General features: G+C 42.5%; 1 long non-coding RNA gene across 1 annotated transcript in view; it reads right to left on the bottom strand.

Annotated features, from left to right (window-relative positions):
• The window catches only part of LOC128929294 (uncharacterized), a 34,604-nt gene extending 11,546 nt beyond the window's left edge, over positions 1–23,058 (bottom strand). Inside the window, exon 1 of the long non-coding RNA XR_008475487.2 lies at positions 22,269–23,058. This is a non-coding gene — a long non-coding RNA (uncharacterized LOC128929294). The remainder of the gene's footprint in view (positions 1–22,268) is intronic.
• Positions 23,059–26,123: the final 3,065 nt, after the last annotated feature.

The raw sequence follows: 26,123 nt of genomic DNA, 5'->3' as shown, positions 1-26,123 counted from the left end.
TCTCTGTGTGTGTGAGACACACACATGCACACTATACGTTTATACAGTTGAACCTTCAACAGTGCAGGAGTTGGGGTGCCGACCCCCCTATGCAGTAAAAAATCTGCATATAACTTTTACTACCACATGAGTTAACTCCTAATAGTCTACTGTCGACCAGAAGTCTTACCAATAGTATAAGCAGTTGATTAACACATATTTTCCATTTTATTTGTATTATAGATGGTATTCTTATAATAAAGTAAACTTTAAAAGAGGAAATGTTATTAAGAAAATCATGGCCAGATGCGGTGACTCAAGCCTGTAATCTCAGCACTTTGGGAAGCCTAGGCAGGTGGATCACCCAAGGTCAGGAGTTCGAGACCAGCCTGACCAATGTGGTGAAACTCTGTCTCTGCTAAAAAAAAAAAAAACACACAAAAAAATTAGCTGGGCATGGTGGTGCATGCCTGTAAGTCCCAGCAACTCAGGAGGCTGAGACAGGAGAATCACTTGAACCAGGGAGGTAGAGGTTGTAGTGAGCCGAGATCCCACCACTGCCTTCCAGCCTGGGGGACAGAGCTGAACTACATCTCAAAAAAAAAAAAAAAAAAAAAGAAAGAAAGAAAGAAAAAGGAAAAGAAAATCATAAGGAAGAGAAAATATATTTGTACTTATTAAGTGGAAATGGATCATCAGAAAGGTCTTTATTCTCATCGTCTTTGTGTTGAATAGGCTAAGATGGAGAAAGAGGAAGGGTTGGTCTTGCTGTCTCAGGGATGGCAGAGGTGGGAGAAAATCCATGTATAAGTGAACCCAAGCAGTTCAACCCCATGTTGTCCAAGGGTCAACTGTATTTATAGCAATGTATTAATAATATGTATTTTAGGTTTTATTAAAAGAATAATTCTAATAGTCCTAAAAAGTATGTGATCAAAAGTATTTCTTCCCTTTACACCTACCTGGTCCCCAAGTCCTCCTTGCTAGAGGCAACAATTCTCATAAACTTCTTGGATGTACTTTCAGAAACAGCCTATGATGTGCTTACCAAAATAAATAGCACAACTTATTAAAACAAATAGCATTCTTCTTCAACACCAACAACAAACAATAAACAAAATGATAGAAAATATAATTTTCACAATAGCCATGAAAACTATAAAATGTCTAGAATTTGTCCTAAAACATTATGGAATGACTTTATGGAGAAAAAGTTTAAAGCCCTAGTGGAGTGCACAAGTAAACATACACAATTCTATCTGTGAACCATACTGATGGATTAACAGCTTTATAACTATGTCGATGCTCCTCAAATCAATCTATGCATTCAATGCAATTCCAAATAAAAAATACTTATCATACATTTTTGAGAAACTTGATAATATTACTCTAAAATTTATGTGAAAGAGTATCATTATACAAAGAACTAAGTTTTGAGCAATTTTGAACACTAAAAACAGAGGCAGAATTTATCCTACCACATAGTAGGTACATTACAATGCTACAGAAATAGGAAGCAAAAACGTAGTGACATATTATAGAATAGAGGAGTGAACAGAACTGAGGGCTCAGAAATAGACCCGTGTATATGAAATTATGCATGATAAAGGTGCTTACAAATTAGAGAGCAGATTTTTCTTTACTGAAAGACTGTGGAAAAATTATTTATTATGTGAATAAAAACAAAATTGGATCTCTATCTCACAGCATGAACAAAGGTGACTTCAAAAATTAAAAACTTAAATGCGAAAGATAAAATTTAAATATACGTAGATGAAGAGACAGGCAAATATCTTTGCGTCTTTTGAGGAAGAAGAAGATGTTTTGAGCAAGACTGAAAAAGCACGAGCACCAAGGGAAAAAAAATCCATGGATCTGGTCAGATAGAAATCAAGGATTTCTATTCAATAAAGGTCATCATAGGCAAAATGAACACACCTGAGAAGTAATCAATAGCAAATCTGTACAAGGAAATTTTTGCCTATGAGTGAGAAAAATATAGGAAATAAAAGAGGAAAAAATGGCAAAAGACTGTGAGTAGGCAATGCACAAAAGGAGAAACCCAGGGGACAAAGAATTGTGGATCACTGCAACAGAGCAGTACACATTTGACCAAGGTGTGACTTCATTCATATTAGCTGGCCAAAAAGTCAAAAGTTGGCAAACATCAAATTTGAGCAACAATGTAGAAAACTGGCAATTCTTATCCACTGTTCTGGGAACTGTAGATGGTCTGCTTGTACATATGAAAATTCGATGTTTAGATACTCCATGATCCAGAATCTACTCTAGTCTTTCTACCAGTCCTAGAAGCCATTCACTGAAGCATGTCTGTGGGTGTGGAGAGATGGAGGCTATTTCGGGGTCTGCCGGGGCCATGAGTAGACTTATTAGGATATGCTATGTAGCAGTTAGAAGCAAGAAAAAAAATGCACACAGAGAAACATGATCCTAAACAAAATCTTGTGGAGTAAATAAAAAGTAAAGAAGGAAATACGTAACATGCTAACTTTTATGTATATTTAAGCACATACAATCACAAAATGTGCTACATAAAGGAGAGTGTTACATCAGACACATTAGAAGTGTTCCTATCATGGGAGGGGGAAAGGGAGTGAGAACTGTGCACGGAGAAGAAAAAACCAGAGAAGGCAGAATGGAAGCGTCTCCCCAGAATGGATGAGTATGTTAAGCTCCAGCCTCTGTCCTAAGGAATAAGAAACAAATAATAGACCAAGAATTCATTTTATTCCTTAAATTTTACCACGAAGTTGAGTTGTACTTGAGTTGTTGAAACATTACATTTCATAGACAACTAAACCTTCTTTGATTTTTGAGATTGCAGTTTTCTTTTTATGTTTAGGAAACTTTTTTCCCAGTATCAAACATTTTCTTGCACCTTTTGAAGACTTTCCAGGATTAAGGAGCCTATACCATTAGACAGCATAATTGTGTACATAGTGTCAGATTTTATGGCAATATTACAATATATTCAGTAGTCAGATTCCGGTGGATACTTGGATTGTTTACAGTGTTCTTTTTTCTTATAAACAATGTTGTAATGGACATCCTTGATATTCATCTTTGCACTGATGATGCATATCGCAGATTAAGTTACTAAAAGTAGCATTGCCAAGTATTTATATATTTACTTAAAAAGAAACTTGCAAATTACCCTTGTAGCAATTTATACTCTCACCCTTGCCAACATTATGTATTATCAAACTTTTTAATTTTTGCTTAATTAAACAGTTGATTCATTATTTAGATTTTTATTTACTTAATTAGAAGTGACTTTGTGTAATTTTCTCATAACGTCACAAGCCATTCATATTACCATGGTTGGCCTTTTTCTTATTAATTTACCAGTATTCTTTATTTATTAAGAATGTTAACTCTCTTTTATATGTCCTATAAATTTAAAGCTAGCTAAATATATATCTATCTCTATTTTTGTGTGCTGTATCTAATAGGTTGGTATAAAAGTTATTGTGATTTTTGCAATAATTTAATGTCAAAAACAGCAATTACTTTTGCACCAATCTAATATATCTAGATCACTTATTTTTATTGCATAACTTTCATAGTTTAATTTTTTAGTTTTAATCTACCTTGAATTTACTTTGGAGTGAGAAGTAACATAGGGAGTTAAGAGCTTAATTCTTTTCCCTATACTTGGTCAATTTTTCCAACATTATTTATTGAATCACCCATATTTTCCCATTAATTTAGGATATCACTTTTGTCATATACTAAATATACTAAATTATTTGGAGGCTTTTTAAAAAATTAAAACTTTTTTCCCATTGATTTGCATCTCATTAATATGCCAACACATAATACTTAGTCATTCTAGATTTATGGGATAATTGGATTTGCTCCTTCTTAGCACTCCTATTTTTATAATATTTGTGCTACAAAGTTTCTTGCAAGTTTATTTTCCATATATAATGTAGAATCATATGGTCTAGCTCAAGGAAAGTGAGGAGGACATCCATGCAAGGGATGGCCTGCCATGGAGAAGCAGAGCACAGGCCAGGAGAGGAGCATGTCCATGCAGGGAAGAGGTCATGACCAGAATGAGAGATTGGTTACATATGGGTCAAATAAGTAAATCTCTTAACTATAATGGAAGCCAGGTTTCTGGCTGTGGGAGAAGATAGTTGCAACTATGGAAAGGGAGAAAACTAGAATGGATTTTGTGGTACTGGACAGGAACAGAAGGTTTTGTTGTGAACTCATGATTAAGCATAAATGTATAAATGTAAATGTGTATATGTGCCTGTATGTGAGGTGGGTTTATTCTAGCTCTGTTCACTGAAAGAGCCTGGGAGTGGTGACACCACAGTGGCAATGAGCACACCTAGCAGCAGTTCTTGGCTTCTACATAGCATCTGTATTATATACCATTCTAATAGTTTCCTGTTGTTGCTTTAACAAATCACTCCACACTGAGTTGAAACACAGTTACGGAGGTTAAAAGTCCAAAATGGGCCCCACAGAGTTAAAAATCAAGATTTGGCTGAGCTAGAGAACATCAGTTCAACCTGAAGGTTCTAGCTGTGAATCCATTTTCTTTCCTTATTCCAGCTTCTAGAGGCCACCACATTCCTTGGCTCGTGATCTTTTCCATCTTCACTGCCCACAGCAACCTCACTCTGACCCCTGCTTTCTTCCTCACATCTCTGATTGCCTTTCCAGGCTTCTTCTTTCACTGATAAGGACTCTTCTAGTTGCATTGAGCCCACCTGGGTAATCTAGAATAAACTGCCTATTTCAAGAGAAACTCTTCTTAATTTCATCTGCAAAGCCCCTTTTCCATGTAAGATTACATATTCACAAGTTCTGATGACTAGAATGTGGACATCTTTGGAGGCTATTATTCTGCCCACCATTCCCTTTCTCTATTAAAAGGGCCTGGGAGCAATGGCTGATTCCATGGCATCTTATTGTGCCAGAAAATAAGAAAGGATTCAAAGAATGTTTTCTTTGACTAGAAGTCAGAAGAGGGGATACTGTTGAAGACAGGACTGTAGTGGTTAAAAGGGGCATGAGACAAACTCATGGGGATGCCAGTCATGATGAATTTGGAACTGGGTGCTAGGTACGCAGATGTGTTCAGTGTGTGAAGAATCATCAAGCAGACATTGATAATCTGTACCTTTTTTCCATAAGTATATTACACTTTCAAAAAGAAGTATACATTTAAAAAATTTCAAGTTTTGGTTATGCTAAGACGGAGTAGCCACATTCCTCCAAGTTTCTCCTACTTACAGCTAAAGAACTACTGCCATGAACACGACAAACAAGCACAAGAAGACCTGGATGAGTGGGAAGAGGAAGGGTCCCTAGCACCTGAGGAGCAGCCTGGCAGTGAGTTCCTCAGGTTTCCTTGTAGCCTCCCATATATCCCAGCCAGAGTGCTGCAGAAGCCTCCAGTCCAGAACCCCCAACAGCCACGGACAAAAATAAAAAGTTCCAAGCAAACCTATTACCCGAGGCAAAGGACCAAGACAGGGGTGACTTAACAACAGAAAACCTTGTTGACAATACCCACCTTACTCCAGTTGAACGCCAGTGGAAACAGCTCACCCATCCATACCCTAGTTTTTAGCAGGACTGAGCCAGAAATTGAGACTCCATCCTCCTTCATATGTCCCCCTCCACTTCACTGAAGCAGACAGTGCTTTGATTTCTCCCTCAGGGAGATACCAACTGGAGAGGTAACCTTTCATTTCCCCCAGTGGAACCAGGCAGTGGTCCAGCTTCCTGCCAGGCTACTGCTAGCTGGGCTGAGTAGGGAGCTGATCATTGATTCTCTGCCCAGTGGAAGCAGTAAGTGCACTAGTTCTTGGCCAGGATAGTGTCAGTAGGTTCCAGTGAGGAGCTGACCCTCCATCCACAACAAGGGGTTATGAAGTGGTACAAGGGGAAATAGTCAACACCCCACTTTTCTTCTATCCTGGTATAGTATGTCCTAGAGAGGTGCTGCACCTCCAGCCCCACTCAGCATCATGAGAGGGAATGATGTTGGATCGGCAGGGCTAGATAACACTTCAGTTGCTGCCTTTCCCTTCCCTGCTGTCATGGTGTCAGCAGAACCCAATGGGTAGCTGAGCTTCCTCCCACAGCCTGCAGCAATAAAAGAGTGTGAGTCAGCCCTATGCTTTGGCCCTACTTAGTGGCAGCCGGGTCCCATGGGAAGCTGAGTGTAATACGCAGCACTCTGTTACACCTCAAAGGGAATTTTATTATATCTTCCTTAATTCCTGAAGAATGATTTTAAAATTAATGAGATAAAGAGTCTTATAACATAATGTCCAAAATGTCTGGCATACAATAAAAAATTTACTCATATCCCAAGCACCAGGAAAACCACACCATGCATAAAAATAGACAATCAACACGGAGATGAATCAGATGTTAGAATTATCTGCCAAGGACTTTAAAGCAGCCATCATAAAGATGCTTCAACAAGCAATTATGAATTCCCTTAAAGCAAGTAAAAAAAAAAGTTGAAACTCTCAGCAGAGAAATAGAACTTATAAAAAAAAAAACTAAATGGAAATAATGGAAGTGAAAAATACAGTAACACATAAAAATACTAGCTGGGTGGGTGCAATAGTAGAGCAGAGATGACAGAAGATAGAATTAGAGAACCTGAAGAGAGATCAATAGAATTTACCCACCTGGTCCACAGAGAGAAACTAGACTGAACAAATTAACAGTCTCAGGATCTGGGCAACAATAATGGAAGAACTAACATGTGTATAACTGGAATTCCAGAAAGAGGAGGTAGAGACTGGGCCCCAACAACACTGAAAAAGTAAAAACTAAAATCTTTCTAAATTTGGCAAAGGATATAAACCTACAGATTCAAGAAGCAGAGTGAATCCCAAATAGGATGAAGCCAAAGGAATTCATGACAGACACATCATAATTAAACTTGTGAAAACTAAAGATAAAAATCTTGAAAGTATCCAGAAACAACACATTATCTCCAGGAAAACACCGATTTAAACAACAGGGAATGTCTCATCAGAAATCACGGAGGGAAGGAGGAAATGTCACAACATTTTCCAAGTACTGTAAGAAGTCATTGTCAACTGCAAATTCTATAGGCAAAGAAAATATTCTTCAGGAATTAAGAAGGAAATAATAAAATTCTTAAATGAGGGGAAAGTAAGAGAACTTTTGTCAGCAAACTTATCCTTAAGAATGGTTTAGGCCGAGCGCGGTGGCTCAAGCCTGTAATCCTAGCACTTTGGGAGGCTGAGGCGGGTGGATCATGAGGTCAGGAGATCGAGACCATCCTGGTCAACATGGTGAAACCCCGTCTCTACTAAAAATACAAAAAATTAGCTGGGCACGGTGGCACGCGCCTATAATCCCAGCTACTCAGGAGGCTGAGGCAGGAGAATTGCTTGAACCCCGGAGGCAGAGGTTGCAGTGAGCCGAGATTGCACCATTGCACTTGCACTCCAGCCTGGGTAACAAGAGCGAAACTCTGCCTCAAAAAAAAAAAAAAAAAGAATGGTTTAAGAAATTGCTCTAAATAGGAAGTGATAACAGAACAAGTATTGGAACTTCAGAAAAGAAAAACAATGTAATGAGTAAAGATGATGGATGATCCTCCTCATGAGTTTCTTAAATAATATTTGATGGTTGAAGCAAAAATTATAACACCATACAATGTGGTGCTCAATGTATGTTGAGAAAATACTTACAAAAATAGTAGGAATAGTAAATAGACCCAAATGTAAGTAAGATTTCTGAACTTCACTCATGTAGTACAATCTCAATATTAGTAGACTATGATAAACCATACATGTATATTGAAATACCTAGAGCAACCATGAAAACAATCATACAAAGCAGTATACTAAAAATCACTATAAACTAATCAAGATGGAATTCTAGAAAATATCTAACCTACAAGAAGGTGAGAAAGTAAAAGAGAGAAATGAGAAGCAGAGGAAATGGATGGAAAAGAAACTAATAAAATAGCAGACTTGAGCTCTAATGTATCTGTAGTTACCTTAAATGTAAATGGTCTAAATAGACCAGATAAAAGAAAGAGACTGAAGTTGGCAGGGTGGATTTAGAAAACAAACAAAGAGTTGGGGCCTACAAGAAATTTGTTGCAAATACAAAAACATAGGTAGGCTGAAAGTGAAGGGGTTGAAAAGTTATACCATAAAAAAATTCATTAAAATGCGGGACTGACTCTACTAATACTAGACAAATTAACTTGAAAGCAAAGAAATGTATTACAGAGGAACATTAAATAATGATAAAATGATCAATCTACCAGGAAGACATTAGAGTCCTAAAAGTATATGTACCAAACAAGAGAGCTTCAAAATACAGAGACAAAAACCAATAAAGTTCAAAGGAGGAATAGATAAATTCACAATTATAGTTGGGGACTTCATTACCCCAGTCTCAGCAACTGATAGAACTACTACACAGAAAATCAGCAATGATATAAAAACATTCAATACAGTCAATCAACAGGATTGTATTGACATATATAGAATACTCTACCCAACAACAGAAAAATAAACATTTGTTTCAAATGCCCATGGCATATTCACCAAGATAGACCATATCCTGGGATATAGAACAAACCTCAAAAATTTAAAATAATTAAAATTATACAATATGATCTCTATCATAAACTCTAATGAGAAATCAATAAGATAAAGATAATTTTCAAAGTCTTTAAACATTTGGAAATTAAACCACCTTTTTCTAAATAAACCATGAGTCAAAGAAAAAGTCTCAAAAGAAGTTTAAAAAATACATGGAATGGAATGAAAATGAAAATAAAGTATATCAAAGCCTGTCAAAGCAAGTAGAAGAAAGGAAACAATCAAAATCTGAACAGAAATCAATGAAACTGAAAATATAAAACAATAGAAAGAAATCAATAAAACCAAAAGCTAGTCTTCTAAAAAAATTAGTAAAATTGATAAGCCTTTAGCCATACTGATAAAGAAGCCATCAATCACCTATATAGAAAAATCCTGCGCTATCACCACAAATACTACAGCCATTGAAATGATAAGAACATGTAAATTCACACTGATACATTTGTTCACTTAGAATGAATGAATCCATACCTCTGAAACTACAAATTACCACCCTGAACCAAGAAGAAATAAATAATACAAATAGTCCTACGACCATTTAAAAAATTAAATATGGCTGGGCTCAGTGGCTCACACCTGTAATGCCAGCACTTTGGGAGGCCGACGCAGGCAGATCACTTGAGGTCAGGAGTTTGAGACCAGCCTGGCCAACATGGTGAAATACTGTCTTTACTAAAAATACAAAAATTAGCTGAGCCTGGTGTCAGGCCTCCCAAGCTACTTGGGTTGCAGTGAGCTGAGATTGTGCCACTGCACTCCTGTCTGGGCAACAGAGCGAGACTCGATCTCAAAAAAAAAAAAAAAAAAAATATATATATATATATAAACAAAATAAAATAAAACAAAATGAAAAATTAAATATATAACCTAAAATCTCCTAAAATATATCTCCAGGTCCAGATGACTTCACTGGTGAATTCTACCACATATATTAACTAGATTGCACTAGATTTTGCAGCATGTTACTATCGTGGGAAACTGGGTAGAGGGTAGAGGGAATCTTTCCATATCATAGTTTTACAACCGCATGCAAGCCCACCATTATCTCAAAAAGTTTAATTTAAAAAAAGTGATAACACAGAAACAAAAAGATTATGCTAAAAGTTAAGAAATTTCCTGTGAAGCTTCTTGATTTGGTACTCTGGAGAGTGGAGTAATAGCTCTGACTCCCAATTTCTTCTCTGATAATAAGACTCATTATATTTTCTAACTCTATAAATTATACTTACATAGCAAATTATTCATGTCACACAGGTTTTCAGGTTTATTTTCAGTGTTGACTTCATCTTTTATGGTTTATTTTTCTTTGTGATTATGTCTGCATTTTCAATTCTACTCTTGTGTATTTGTGATTTTACCATTTTTTATTAGTCTGCTTAGTTTTATTTTTTCAAAAAAAGAAAAGATTTGGGTTTTTTTAGTTTTTTATTTTGTTAAGAAAACAAGATTTGGGGTTTTTTAGTTTTTAATTTTGTTAAGAAAACAAAATTTTGAGGTTTTTTTCCCCCAAAGGATCTGCTTTTGAATGTACTAATTCTTCTGTCTCTTGTTTTATAATTCATTTACTCTGCTTTTACCCTTACTAATTCCTTCCTTCTGCTTTTGTCATGTTTAACATATTGTTCTTTGTGCAATTTTCAATTGGGTTATTTTCATTTGTTCCTACTTAACAAGATAAACTAAGGCTGTGAAGTTTCTTCTGGGCCCTGCCTTAGTTGTACCCAAGAGTTATCACAGGTGGTGTTTTTATTGTTGCTGTTTCCTGGATATTTACTGTTAATTTTTTTTGTTTGGGCAACGGGTGCCAGATGTGGGGTAGCCACACCACAGGATGGATCCATGCATGGAGCTTTTCTATTCTGTATTTATTTCTTGGTTGTTTGCTTTTAATACTAAATAAAGAGCTGGGAACGCACCACACAGTGAGTCACCACAACTCCAGGAGAAACTTGGGTCTATCTTTGAGCCTGTCTTACTCTAGCCCCCTATTCTTTTTCATCTCATTTGAGCCTCATTAGAAATCTTGTGCTGATGCTTTACTTCCCCACCCATGTTTTAAAAACAAGTCGAGATAAAATTCATATACCTTACAGTTCACCAATTTAAAGTGTACAATTCAATGGCTGTCATACATTCACAATCAGTTGTGCAACCATCACCAACATCTAATTTTAGACCAATTTGGAGAATATTGCCTTCTTAACTGTATTATGTCTCCCAAACCATGAACATGAGATGTCTCTTCATTTATTTAGACATTCTGTCATTTTTTTTCAACAATATCTTGAAGTTTCAGTTGGTAAGTCTTGTAAATCTTTTAATTTATTGTTAGATATTTTCTTTTTGATGGAATTGTAAATGGAATTATTTTCCAAATTTCATTTTTAGATTGTTTATTGCTAGTTTATAGAGCTAAGATTAATTTTTGTGTTGATCTTTTATCCTACGATTTTTCTTAAGTCATTTATTAATTCTAATAGATTGTTAGTGACTTCTTTAGGATTTTTTTCTGTACAAGATCATGTCATCTGCACATAGAGATAGTTTTACTTCTTCCTTTCCAATCTGGATGCCACTTTTTTTCTCGCTTAATTGCTCTGGCTAGTATCTTCAATACAACACTGAAATTTATTCTATTTTATTTTATTTTATTTTATTTTATTTTTATTTTTATTTTTATTTTATTGAAACAGTCTCACTCTGTTCCCCAGGCTGGAGTGCAGTGGCATGATCTTGACTCACTATAACCTTTACCTCCCAGGATCAAGCGATTCTCCTGCCTCAGCCTTCCAAGTAGCCGGGTTACAGGAGCACACCACCACACCCTGCTAATTTTTGTATTTTTTGTGGAGATGGGGTTTTGCCATGTTTGCCACGCTGGTCTTGAACTCCTCGTCCTCCCAAAGTGCTGGGATTATAGGCATGAGCCACTGCACCTGGGCTCCAATGTTGAAATGTTGAAAGTAGATGTCCTTGTCTTCTTTCTAATCTTGTCTTTCACCATTAAATATAATTTGAGCTGTCCCACCTCTGCTTTGAATGTAGTTTTGTTGCATCTGTCATTATTCTTCTAAAATTTATATTTTTAGCATTTGCTTTTTTTTTTTTTTTTGAGACAGAGTTTCACTTGTTACCCAGGCTGGAGTGTAATGGCGTGATCTTGGCTCACCACAACCTCTGCCTCCTGGGTTCAGGCAATTCTCCTGCCTCAGCTTCCTGAGTAGCTGGGATTACAGGCACCCGCCACCATGCCCAGCTAATTTTTTGTATTTTTAGTAGAGACGGGGTTTCCCCATGTTGACCAGGATGGTCTCGATCTCTTGACCTCGTGATCCACCCGCCTCGGCCTCCCAAAGTGCTGGGATTACATGCTTTTAATAAAAATGTATTTTGTTTCCATCAGCATATCATCTTCTAGTACTTACTTTCTCCACTCAATGTGACATTTTGTAGATATGGCCATATTGTTGTTACATGTGGCCATGGTTTATTCATTGTGACTGTAACATAATATTTCATTGTATAAATGTGCCACAACTTATTTAGCCTTTATCTTGTTAGTGCTTCCACGAATATACTCACCAATTCTCACTCAATACATTTGCAATAATTTTTCTTGGAATTACATTGAAGCATGAACTTGCTATGAGATTTGTATTAGTCTCTTCTCATGCTGCTACTAAAGACATAACCAAGACTGAATAATTTATAAAGGAAAGATGTTTAATTGACTCATAGTTCAGCATGGCTGGTGAAGCCTCAGGAAGCTTGCAATAATGGTAGAAGAGGAAGTAAACACATCCTTCTTCACATGGCAACAGCAAGAAGTGCCAAGCAAAAGCGGGGAAAGTCCCTTATAAAACCATCAGATATCTTGAGAACTCATTCACTACCATGAGAACAGCAGAGGATAACCGTCCTCATGATTCAATTATCTCCCACTGGGTCCCGCTCATGACACATGGGGATTATGGGAGCTACAACTCAAGATGAGGTTTGGGAGGCGACACAGCCCAATCATATCCCAGCACTTTGGGAGGCTGAGGCAAGTAGGTCACAAGGTCAGGAGTCTGAGACCAACCTGATCAACAGGCGAAACCCCATCTCTATTAAAAATACAAAAATTATCTGGGCATGGTGGTGGGTGCCTGTAATCACAGCTACTTGGGAGGCTGAGGCAGGAGAATTGCTTGAACCAGGGAGGCAGAAGTTGTAGTGAGGTGAGACTGCACCACTGCACTCCAGCCTGGGTGACAGAGCAAAACTGTGTCTCAGGAAAAAAAAAAAAAGTTTAATTTTGTAAGATAATGCGGAATGGCTATCATGGCCTTACAAATTTGTATTTCTACTAGTAACATATAAAGGTTTTGTTGATCCATAGTCTCTCCATTCTTTTACATAGACTGTCTCTAATTTCTGCCCCTACAATGAGAATACATCAGTATCAGAACTTGGGGCTTGGTTTGCATTTCCCTAATGACACATTGGGGCTGAACATCTCATCATAAATGGATTTCATTCAACATTGGTTGTTTCCTCTGGGGGGTGTTAATTTACCTGGACTTCTAAGCTGCACACACATGTGGACCCTGAGAGCTCCCACTTGTACCGTGGAGCCCAGGAGTGGAGGGAAAAAATGCACATGATTTCTGCATGCAGGTGCTGTTGCCCTGAACTCAGTCCAAGGCGAGGGAACTATCTGTCCCAGCATGGTAGAAATTAGTGGAAGGTTGAGAAGACTTAATTGAGAAATAAGAGGCATCTTCTACATGCGTATATTTGTTATTTCACTCTTTGATCCCCAAATAAGAATATTTTTTAAAAATTATATAGTTTATCCTATTATATTTAATGATAAAAGCAGCATACATTGGGTCTCAGTTCTATCACATTTTACATTGCATTTTGATTTTAATGCTTTCTTTGAAAGTCTTTTATTCATGGTCCATATTTTCATAGTTTGGTGTATGTATTGGTTTTCCCTCTAATAAGAAGGTTTATGGAATATTTTTAGATCCTTTAGTGGTTTCCTTGTAACTGTATATAATATTCTTTTATGTCTAATTTATTGAATTATAACTAAAAAGACTCTCACCAGGAACAAAGGGAAGTTGGTTTACTTCCTCTACCTCACTTTCTCCAGTGTCTTATTTGGGTATATTTTTATTTATCCTTTTACATTTTAAATACTGTTTTTCTCCATTGATTCCTTGATTTCCCAGCTTCTTATGTGTTGATTTCCTCCTTCAAATGTGAATATTTGTTGATGCTTCCCTTGCTTGGAACTCCAGCTACAACTGTGATAATTTATAAAGGAAAGATGTTTAATTGACTCACAGTTCAGCATGGCTGGTGAAGCCTCAGGAAGCTTGCAATAATGGTAGAAGAGGAAATAAACACATCCTTCTTCACATGGCAGCAGCAAGAAGGGCCAAGCAAAAGCAGGGATATAAGAGCTAATATATTTCTTCAATTCTGGAGGACCATCAACTGGTAACTCTTCAAATATTGCTTCTCCCCAGCTTCTCTATTTCTCCCTCTAGAACTTCTGTTAGATGTGGTTGGAAACCCTTGTTCTGGGCTCCACTTGCCTCTGCTGCTTGGTTGTGTTTTGCTCCGAGCTCATCTTCAAAAGATGCTGCCTCCCAGGTTACATATTCACCTCTGCCACAGCTTGAAGGCTTTCCCTAAACCTGGGCGGGTTTTGTTGTAATTCTTTTCCCTGGGGCCCTGTGAGTAGCACAGCATTAGGGCCCTCTGATATTTTGATTGTGGTTATGATTTTGTTGTGTATTTCCATGAATATACTTACCAATTCTCCCTGTGTATATTTGTGGTGCAGATTTAGAGGCCTGATTTCTCTCTGAGGCCTCCTCTCTCACTCATGGCCTGGGGAGGTGGGCTCACTTTTATGAGTAATAGGTGGTAGTTTTCTGTTTTCATTTTACTGAAGGGACAGCTTTTCCAGGCTCCTGGCTCGACCCAGAAAGATCAGTCCTAGCCTCTTTTATGCTCAGGGCCTGTTGCTTCAGCCCCCTGTCCCTCATGGATACTAACCAGGAACAGTTTGTCCAGCTCTGATACCTCTGTGGGCCTTTGGCATTAGCTCCTCCTCACTGCTCTGGCTTTCATTCGTTTTGTTTGTTTGTTTCTGGCATGGAAGAATGTTTCCTTTCTGCTTTTGAGTTCGCCGATGTGGTCATAAATCCGCTTGGGTTATATGTTAGCCAGCAATTCACCATGTTTGTAGTGGGTGGGGGTGGGGGTGGGGTGCTTCCCCAGCAGCTTGGAGCTGCGGAGACAGCAGAGTGATGGTGATTCTGGCTGGAGAGGCTGCCCTTGGGCCTGAGCAGCTAGCAGGACTGCTGAATTGCAGGAGTCCTGGAGGAGCCTGAGAAGAGGGATCTGGGAGGATAAACCCAAGGGACAAAGGTGAGCAGCACGGTAGCACCGGCAGCTTCAGAGGCACGTGCCCCACGAGAAATCCTGTGGGGGATGGCTAATACTCAAACCCAAGTAATGTAGCAGACTGGGCTGTCCTTGCCATGGCATTCAGGAACAGCCCTGGTATGTTCAGCTGCCTTCTTTGAGTAATATTTTGGAGAAATAAATGAAAAGGGTCTGTCTTCCATATTAGAGACCATCCAAAATGCAAAGACAAAAGCAGGGATATTGACAATTTTTCAGAAACAATAAATTGAAACAAGAGATGACGTTGAATGCCAACTCTCAAGAATTTTCAGAAATTTTGGTGAGGACATTGAACCTCCTACTGGGTGGAAGGTAGGTTTGAGCTCATTTTACTACTCAAGGGGTAGTAACCCAGATGACCCAGATGACCTCTAGGTTACAAATAACTGTCACATCCCTTTCCCTGTTTAGTGTACATGGCAGTGCTGCGAAGAGACAAAATTTTCCCCATCTTCTGCAGCAGGAATTCTCAACCAGGGCTGATTTTGTTCCTCATGGGATATTTGGCAACGTCCGGAGGCATTTTTGATGGTCACAACTAGGGAGAGGGGAGAATGTCACTGGCGCCTGGTCGGAAGAGGCTAGGGACGTTGCTAGACATCTTACAAGTCACAGAACAGCCTCTCACAGCAAGTAATTTTCTGGCCCCAAGTGTTAATAGTGCCCAGGTTGAGAAACCCTTATCTAGGCTGAGGTAACTTTGCTCAGTCTTTAAATAACCTGTGTTAGGTCCCAAAGCTAGAACATTTGGAAGGATAATTATAGCTCACATTAGTTAACTGCTCTTTGTGCAGGGGATTGTTCTAAGTACGTTCTCGGTACTGCTACTACCATCCTGTTGCATAGATGTGGAAACCAAGAAGCAAAAAGGGTCAGTGTCACCAGATGCCACACAGGTGCATGGGTCAAACCGGGGCACACACACCCAGCAGAAGTCTCCAGAGGCTGTGCCCTCACCCCTGGGTTGCACTTCTTCCAAGGGTTTGAATGTGAGTCTAGGTTTCCTGCTCTGTCCCAAGTTCTATTCTGTTCCTCAGCTCCATTTACAAGTTTATAGCTCAAGACATAGGCTCAGAACACATAAAGCTCTGCGTCTGCTCCAACATGGGCAAAGAGGGTTTTTGAATGTAGCAAAAGGGGAACTTTGTGTCTTTCCTAAGGGAACCCTCGAGCCCTGTGGCAGATGTCACAGATTGGCTTGCTCACCTCCATCCCAGCCTCCTGGAGGCAGTGAGGCCTTGGAGCTGACACCTGGGATAACAGCATCCATCCAATCTTCAGGTCATAACAGAAACAATGTGGTTTTTGGAGACAGCGGTTGGGTCCTCCAGCTTTCTGATTATGGTGGAGGGAGCAGCTTCTCTGGCAAGCAAGTTTGGCAGTGACATTCTAGGATCCATTTTTAGAAGCTGAGCCTGCAGCCTCAGCCTCTTTCCCCAGCCCTTCCGCGGAGTCATAATCCCCTATTTCCCTGCATTAAATCCCTTTCTGATGGAGCCAGCCAGAGCTGTGTGTATGATCTGCCACTGCACGCGGACTGATACGTGGCCCAATGAGGGAAGGGAAGGAAAGCCATTGGAGGAGATTCCTCTCCAGCCCAGGGGCAGGTTGCTAGGCAGGAACCTGGGATCCTGGGAAAAGCATGGGATGCCACCAATATTTTTCTCTTGAGAGGCACGAGGGTATATAGAGAAGGATGTGGAGTGAGGTGTGGGTGATCAGGGTTTCTAATCGCGTCTCTCTTCATCACATGATGCGTGCACATTGGCCATTCTGTGCCTCTTCCCTGGACTCAGGCATCCCCATCGGTCCCACTCTCATCTGTGACATTCTGTGGCAATGAGTCTCCAATAACCAAGGGAGCTTGTCTGCAGCAGAGATGCAGGCTGAGATTTAGAGCAGAGCCCTCTTTAAATGTCACCGTGCAGTGCTTTCCTGTTTAAGGGGAGATTGACAGCCACAAGCAACGTAACGAGATTGCCACTCTGCCCCTTCTTTTAGCAGATAGAGTATCTTGCAGGCTGGAAAGCAAGAGGTGCGTCAGGGAAAGGAGGAAGGAGCAAGCAGCACAATTCACCAACTAGTCCCAGGTCTGCACTCGACAGGAGGCAATTATTCACATCAACGCTTCTAAAGAAAGTGGCACTTGAGCTGGGGGTCCCCAGTGAAGCTTCCTGCTGGCTCCCCAGGGGAAGGGGTGGACCTCTATGGTGTCCCCTGCAGGACACCTTCCCTTAGTACTGGCACACTGTGGATCTGAGAGAATGACCAGAGGAAAGAGAGGCTGCTGGAAGGGTAGAAAGATCTCAGGACTGGGGCAAGGACTTGCTTCTAGTCTGCTCTGTCGCTTGTTTACTGTGTGATCTGGGACAGCCCATTCAACTCTATGGGCCTCTGTTACCTTTATAAAGTAAGGAAAATGGGTTTTCCTTCTGTAAAGGGCAGGGCCTATCTGCTTTGTTTAACCCTTTATTTCCAGCACCGGGAAGAATGCCTGGCATCTAGCAAGTCATCAATCAGTGTTATCAGTGGAAAGAATGAAATGGAATCTGCAGCAATGGGAAGACAGGGGGATGGTTTTAAGCACAAAGGAAGGCCAAGTTCTGGCAGTTGCTTTAGCTAAACCACTCTGGCTACCATGTGGAGGATGAGATTGAGATGACTAGAGCCAGGACAATTAGTAAGAAGGCTCCTGCAGGAAGATCTACGTAAAACAAGACAATGAGCTGAGTGCTAGAGGATTTGCAGGTTGGGATTTACACCTTGCAAATACTTTTGCACACTTTGGAACACACACACATTACCTGATGCCATCTTTACAAAGGCCTGGAGAAGAGGACCGGGCAGGGATTGGTACTCGGCTTTTCCAGACATGGAAATTAAGATCTGGAGTGGTAGAGTGCCTTGTGCAAGCATGAAGCTGAAAAGTAGCAGACTCAAGACTCAGATTGGGATGTGAGAAGACACTGAATCACTAGTCACCAGCGAAATGCAAGTCAAAACCACAATGAAACACTCCCCATAGAAGGACTCAAATTAAAAACACTTACCACATCACATATTGGCTAGGATGTGTAGGAACTGGAACTCTCATACACTGCTTGTGGGGATGTAGAATGGTACAACCACTTTGGAAGACAGAGGGGCAATTTCTTATAAATTTAAACATCCATGTACCATATGATCCAAAAATTCCACCCTTGTATATTTACCCAAGAAAAATGAACATATGTGTTCACACAAAGCCTTGTTTGTAAATGTTCATATAGCCACTTTATTTTTAAAAATCCCAAAAACTATAAACAACCTGATTGTCTATCAACAGGTGAATGAATTAACAAATTGTGGTATAGCTGCAAAATGGAATATTACTCAGCAATGAAAAAGGGTGCATAACTGATACAGTCCAGAAGGAGGAATCTCAGAAACAGAATTCTGAGCCTAAGAAACCAGGCCCCAAAGAATAGAAGCTATGTCATGTGATTCCATGTACATGAAACTAGAAAAGTCCAATCTAATCCATAGTGACAGAAAGAAGAATGTGGTTGTCTGGGGCCAGAGATGGAGAGAGAGATTGAATGCAAGGGGGAAGGAGGGATCTTCGGCGGGATGGGGGTGTGCAGAAAGTGTTCTGAATCCTAATTATAGTGGGAGGTTAGGTCTTTACATATATTCCAGCTCGTCAAAGTAAGCTTTTTGTGGTTTGTTATATTAAAATTATAGAAGTCGACTTAAGAAAGCTTGACTTTTCCTCCAGGGCTCTTGTAGCTTATTCTGGTTTCTTCAGAACCAGGAAAATGTAAAAGGCCCACGGCCACTCACCTAACTAGGGCCAGAAAGCCTGACACAGAGGCCCTGTAGGGCTCTCCCTGAGGGTGAGAATTGCTGAGCCAGGGGGCATCAAGCCTGCTTCCTTAGCCTGTTCCTATGCATACTTCCACATCCACAGGTCCACCTTGGTGAGGAGGCCCTGTAGAATGGAACAGCTATGCTCTCTACTCAGAGACAACACTCTGTCTCCAGGCTCAGAGGTGGCCACCTATCCCACAAATAACCTGGTGGTATTAGGTGTGACTGACCCTTGCTCCAGGAAGTCCCCATCAACACAGAAACAGGCAACACAGACTACTGCCTCCATCAGTCTTGGCTCCTGGAGGCTTGAGGCCAGAGGTCCAAAGTCAGCTCTGTCGTCTGTTCCTTGCAAAACTCAGAGAGTGTACCCTGAGGAGCAGCCTTTAGGGATTCTGGGCACCCTTCCCTCTCTCCTGCCTCAAGTCAATGTCCCTGCAAGGAGGGTTGCAGTTACCAACGTCCACACTGAGCAATGCTTGGTATCTGGGAGAAAATGCTCCATACTCAATGGGAAGGAAAGTTCCAGGAAGAAAGGGAGAGCATCAGAGCACCCATTGGTGGGGAGCAAGGTCACTGGGGTAGAAAAAGGCTCAGGTATGGACTGGCACCAAGGTTTGAGGTGAGGCAAGGGCCTGTCGGTGGGATGTCTGGAACTTGCGGCTCCTCTGCTTAAAACTGCTCTGCTTCCTTTGACCTGTGCCTGGAGGATAGAGGTGTCTCCCCTCTTCCAGGACCCAAGGCTTGTCAGGATCCAGCTGCAGCTGCCCTCTGCCACTCTTGTTCATGCTGCCTTTGCTCTTTCCTGCCTCCCTGCCTTAGCCCATGCTGTCCTTTTCAACTGGAATACCCTTCCCTCATTTCTCCATGTGGCAATTCTAATTTGCATTCCAGTCTCCACTCCAGAGACTTCTGAGAAGCCTTCCCTGATCCTCCCAGCAGAATTAATTGTTCCCTCCTCTGTGCTCAGAGAACACTTGGCTTGCTCTGCCATTTATTTCTGGGTTTTTTTTTTCATGACAAGCTCCTTTCACGAGGCAGACCCTGTGTCTTTTTAAGCTCTTATCCTGAGCACTCATACACACTGGACACCCAGCAATGCAAGTGGAGGGAATGAGGAATGAGTCCCCCCAGTCTTATGTGGGCATCTCTGTGGGCACCAGCATGCTGGGCAGTCAGTCCCTGTGGGCAGCTGAACCCTAGCACTGGGGCAGGACCCTGGGGCATGGTCCTATAAGCCAGGCTGCACAGCCAAATAGGGGCAGCCTTGGAAGCAGGAACCTGCTCTGCTAAGCCTCTGATATTTACCAGACTGACAGTTTCCCAGCCAAAGCAGCCCAGAGACAGGGAATAGCTGGAAAAAGTGGGTCATCTTGACTCTTATTCAAGGCACCAGGGAAAGCCCTGGGGTTTAGCCATGGCAGTGATGGAGACTGATCCTGTCATTTGCTTGCATCCAAATGAAAGGGATTAGTGGCTGCACCAATATACTAATTTTCTGTGCAACACGGAGCAGGGGCAGCCAGTGGAGATTTTAAAACTCTGTGTGTGCACGTGCATGTATGTGCATGCATGTGTGTGTGTATATATTATAAAACATATATACCATCTACGCCCACATCACATGGACAATGTTCAAGTGAAGATGTCCACACATATCTGACAAGATAGGGAAAAGACTTTAAGAGCTTTAGAGCTGGAAGACTCCAGTTTGAGTCCCATTCTATCAGGACCCCTACCCTCCATGAGCCTCTGTTTCCTCATCTGGAATGCAAACTGGAAGGTTGTGCAGACCAAAGGGGCAGTGAGCGTGACAGTGAAGGGACCTGATGCAGGCATCAGTGATCTTCAGAAGCGGTTTCTGCTCCCACAGTTGGATTTCCCAGCATGGATGGCATTCAGGTCATCAGCTCATGCTCAAGGTCCACTTGCAAGCCACACAACTCCAACCCTCAAAAGGGAGCCAAGAGTGGCACTACACCTGAAGGCAATAGATGCACTTAAGCATCACAGAGCTAGCTCTAGCATATTCTGTGACCTTGGGCAACCATCTTCCCCCATCTTGTCCTCAGTTTCCCCATTTGTACAATGATAGCTTTGGCTACCTGTTCATTCTTCGTATCTCAGAGCCCGTTTGGAACAGGGAGGGACGTAAAGTGCTGGGTGCATGCCTGGGCCAGGATAGTCATAGCAGGGCAGGCTCAGTGGGCAGGGGAACGGCCCCAAAGCTGGGACAAAGTCAGATTGCCAAAGGCACCACTTGTATTTCATCCTTCACTAAAGTTCTGTTCTTTGTTCTCTTAGCCGTCACCTCCTCATCCCAGTTATAGAAGAAGCCACGTTAAAATGAGGTTTTCCTCTTAAATTAGAAACTAAGCCCCATTGTGTGGTCCATGACAACCTCCCTTGTGAATGAAAACAGCTCATAATGAGGCCCTTTCCCAGCATCGAGAGCCAAGCCCACGCCCTCCCCCTTCTGCTTGGCCAACGGCAAGGGTGGCACAGCCTCTTTCTTCATTTCTCCTGCTCTGTGGAAGGCAAGGGGAGAGGAAGGGGATCATTTTTCCATTTCACAGATGGACAAGGGCCTCCCCGCCACAGCCCTATGGCTCCCAGCATTTGAGGGCTACCCAATGCCTCTGCCTTAGGAAGTTCTTACTGCATGATGGGATTTCAGCCGCTTTCCCGTGTCACCCTCTGCCATAGCCCCTTGCTTTTCTACACCTGGATGGGAGAAAATGTCCATGCTGCAAAGACAGATTCTCCTTTTTGGCCTAGAAAACATCTCTAAATCATTCTAGGCTCAGCTCCAACATTGCCTCTCCAGTGTGCATAAGTGGCTCAACCCCTGTTCTGGCTCTACCCCCTGGATACCATTTATAGGGCTGATCTAACTATCTAGTTGCTCATTTAACTCTCTCCTGTCCTGCATATGGGAACTCTGTCAGAGCAGCATCCCTGCCTCATCCCTTCTCATCCCCCAGCCCTAGTACATGCTCTGGACTTAGAAAAGCCCCCAAAACTGTTTGTCGATGAGAGAGTTAATATGGTATCAGCGAGAGCTGACTACTGTGGGTGTCCCATGTCCCAGGAGCAAGTGCAGGGCCCTGGCTTCATTTTTCAAGGATGTCTTTAAAGAGGCCCATAGGCCACTGTTGCCCCCAGTGTTCAACCCCAGAGTTGAACCTATTCCCAGATACCCTTCTGAGTCTCTCTTGAATGGGACAGGATGGGATCTGTCCTAGTCTGTTCAGGTTACTAAAAGAAAATACCACAGATTGGGTGGCTTACAAACAACAGAAAGTTATTACTCACAGTTCTGGAGGCTGGAAGTTCGAGATCGAGGTGGTGGCAGGTGCGATGTCTGGTGACAGTCACTCACTTTCTTGTTCATAGATATTCACAGACGGCGCCTTCTAGCTATGACCTCACATGGCAGAAGGGGCAAACAGTTCCCTCAGGCCTCTCTTAGGAGAGCACTTGTCCCATTCATGAGGGCTCCACTTGCATGACCCAGTCACTTTCCAAAGGCCCCACCTCCTAACGCTATTGCTCTGGAAATTAGGGATCAACATATGAATTTTGGGGAAACACCAACCTTCATATCATAGCAAGACCTCAGCTCAGTTTTGTCTGGGATTCCCCTGGGGCCCCACCTCCTATCCTTTTCCTCCAACTTTTAACCCAGAGACAGAGAGATGAAAAGAGGCCAGGACACAGAGATGAAGGGAAGAAAATACAAAGAAGAGAGACATACGATAAGACAAAGACAGCAGTGAAGACACAAAGAGACAGAGGGAGAAAAGGATTAGAAGGAAGGGGAGAATGAGGAGATAGAGACAGGAAAGGAAAGAATGCCATTCGGTAAGAGGAGAGGGAACAGCAGGCCCCTGGGCCGTGGCCTCGCAGCTGTGGAGGGGAGCCTGCCAGCCTGGCAGCCAGCGTCTGCCTCCTGCATAGGGCCCAGCAAGAGGCAGTGGCAGCTGGGCTGAGCATTTGGCTGTCTCTGCTGAGCCCAAACCTCTGCGCCTGACCTTAGCCCAGCTGCTCAGATCCTCCTGCCCTCCTGCCTGCAGCTGCCTGGTCCCCTGCACTCCCAAGACCCAGAGCCTGGGGATTGGAGAGCGGACCCTGCCCTCTTGATCAGCTCTGCCAGAGAGGCAGGAGCCCCATCACATGCCACCAGCAGGGCCCAGCCAGAAACCCATTTTATTTGGCTTGGGGATGAGACGTGGTTTTTGTGACAGCGGATCTCCTTTCTAGTTAAAAATTTACTGTGGGTAGAGAGTATTGAAATCAGCTGCATTTCTTGAGCTCAGCAAACAGGAAGAACAGTGCCTCGTGTTGGTGTGGAGCTTTTCAGGTTTTGAGGCACCTCTGCTGATGCTATTTCTTAGATGCACTTTCCATAACATCTCCACCCAGCGGATGCCACCCAAGCAAAGAGTGGGATCCTGGGAGGGTAAGCAACTTATCCAGGCACAGTCAGCCTCCAAGTGACAGAGCCAGGACCTGAATCCAGGTTTTGCAAGTGCTGAGCACCTGACTCTGTGGTCCAGCCCTGGCTGGTTAGTTGGGGGCAAACTCTAGGTGGGCTGCAGAAACCAGGCTAGAAGGTGTCCAACTGGGGTATAAGGTCAGCGTCCTTTTGCTCCTATTTTGTAGAGACCATAGTGATAAATTTAGGGATGCAGGCTGAGTCAGCCACATAATGTTGAAAGCAATAAAGTTCTTCTCATATTTCCCTCGAAAGCCTACTCATTCTTTGTGCTTTACTGCACTTAATTGGGATCAGAGCCCAGAAGCTTGTTGGGTGGCTGGGGAAAGATAGAGCCCAGGGACCTAAAACATAGTCAGAAATAATCGACCTGTAATGAGATGAGGGAAACATTTCCCCAGGTACCTCTCAGGACAAAAGCTGAGCTCTCCGTGGGCCTGAGTAGAGGTAGAATGACCCAATAGGAGGAACAGAAAGGGGATTTGCAGGAAAGGACCAGGAAGGAGAAGGAGGGGATGGAGAAATTAGAGCTTGGGGTGTTTTGTGGACTGTGAAGTTAGTGATGTGACCCCGTCCTCCCCCAGTGGCCCTCAGCACAGTTACATTTATGACATGTGAGCTTCTGGGAGCACAAGATATGTCTGGGATGTTTGCTTGATTCTTCTGGGAGTGGGAAAAAGTCAAGGCCAGGGATCTCTGGATGATGACAGGTCTTGGAATTGGGGGTTGCAGCCAAGACACCTGAATACACAGAGCCCGAAGACCCTGGCTGACATCTGGGTTATTGATACATGAAAACTATGGGCAGGATACAGAGCAGGAGGCCACTGGGAAAGTACTGAAGGGTGAGTGAATCAGGATCCAAGAGAGCCTGCCAGGCTGAAGCGGGGCCAAGTCTGTTATGTTGAAATTTACTTGATGCAGGAGACTCCGGTCAAGATGGCTCATGAGGCTGACACAAGATTGTCCCTCTCTTTCCAGATGCCTCTCAATACCTGATGAAGAAAAAGCAAGGGAAGGAGGAGAGGAAGAGGGAGAGAGGGTTGAAGCTACACAGGCAATGAGGCACCAGAGCGGATATGTGTGTTATGAGCTGGGCAGGAGTGGGAGTTGAGAAGGTCTCTGGCCCTGCAACTGGGCTCCCCAGAGAGAGTTGGCAGCCAAGGAAGGACTTAAGGTCATCCACAGTTGGAAGCCAGAGCCTCTTTGCCTGTGGGAGATGGAATGATTGGCCACAATTATCTAGCCCTTTCTGCAGCCACATGCCTGCCATGGCCTCATTGTGGGCGGAATATTTTTCCATGCCCTTCACTTTGGGCTCAGCTGTGTAACTCGCTTTGGACAACATGCCAGATGCCTAAAGAAAGATCCAGAAAGACGGCCATAGCCTGGAGCCAGGCTGAATCTGTAAGGATGAAGTTTAATTGGGACTGGAAACTTCTGGCCAACATGGTGGACAAAGCTGACCTATGCTGGGTGGTGACAGCGAGCCCATCTGAGGCTGGGTCTCTCTTGAGTCCACTTGCTCTCACTAGTCTCTGCCAACATCTTGAAAGACACATGACTGGTTAGCCTGTTGGTCGGAGAATGAGACACAGGGAGCAGAACTACCCAGGCTGACCACGGATGGGGATTCAACCATACCAGTTTTCCCAGGACCACGGCATATCCTGGGACTTGGGACTTTCAGTGCCCAAACTAAGGAAGTCCTGGGCAAACTAGGAAAAGTGGGTCACCCTGCCCACACAGTGCAGTTAGAAGCATGGTTAACCCACCTCCACAGTCTGGTAGAGCCACTGAACCACCAGGGCCTAGGATAGCCAGCACAGTGTTCATTATTGTATTCACTCAGATTTTGTGGTTGTTTGTAACACAGCAATCTTGTGGCAGTAGCCAACAGATACCTTGCCCATGAGCCCAGAGTCACTGTCAGAAGTGAGCTGACTACACTGATGGACCCCAGAGCATGGTCGAAAAATAAAGAAATAAAATTCACTTCTTAATAGCTGTAGTGAACCAGTGGCTCTCCATCCTAATAGCATATTAGAATTGCCTGGGGAGCATTCTAATGCTCATGTCTAAAAAAAAAACTGACACCCACAACAGTCCCCAGAAAGTCTATTCAGGTCTTTTGGAATAGGGTCTTGGCATCAGAGATTGGATCAAAAGTCTACCAGGTGATCCTAATGTGTAGGCAGATTTGAAAGCTGATGGGTTGAATAGCAGGCGAGACAGCTAAAAGAACAGAGATGTTTAATTTGGCAAATCTAAGTGTCAACACCTGACCCAACACATACCAGCTCCCTCCCAACCCAGGATGGGAGGTGCAGTATGGGAACAGTTTCTGTGAAAATAACTCTGAGATCTGGGTGGACCCAGGATCCTTTGTGTTGTCGGGGTTCTGCAGCTCTAAAGAATGTTTAGGAGAGAGAGGTGAGAGTCCAGCCCTGCACACCTGGAGGAGAGCTGCATTCTGGAACCTCTACGCCACGAGCTACATGGACAGCGAGAGGTAGCTAGGCCAGTGCTTCCCACACTTCATGTGGCCAGGAAGCATTTGGGGATCTTGTTTGTTGTTGTTGTTTATTTTTGTTTGTTTTAGAGATAGAATCTCACTCTGTAGCCCAGGCTGGAGTTCAGTGGCACAATCATGGCTCACAGTGCAACCTTAA

Source organism: Callithrix jacchus, chromosome 12 (genome assembly GCF_049354715.1).
Source record: "Callithrix jacchus isolate 240 chromosome 12, calJac240_pri, whole genome shotgun sequence".
Lineage (NCBI taxonomy): Eukaryota > Metazoa > Chordata > Mammalia > Primates > Cebidae > Callithrix > Callithrix jacchus.
This window is presented reverse-complemented; position numbering and strand designations above follow the sequence as displayed.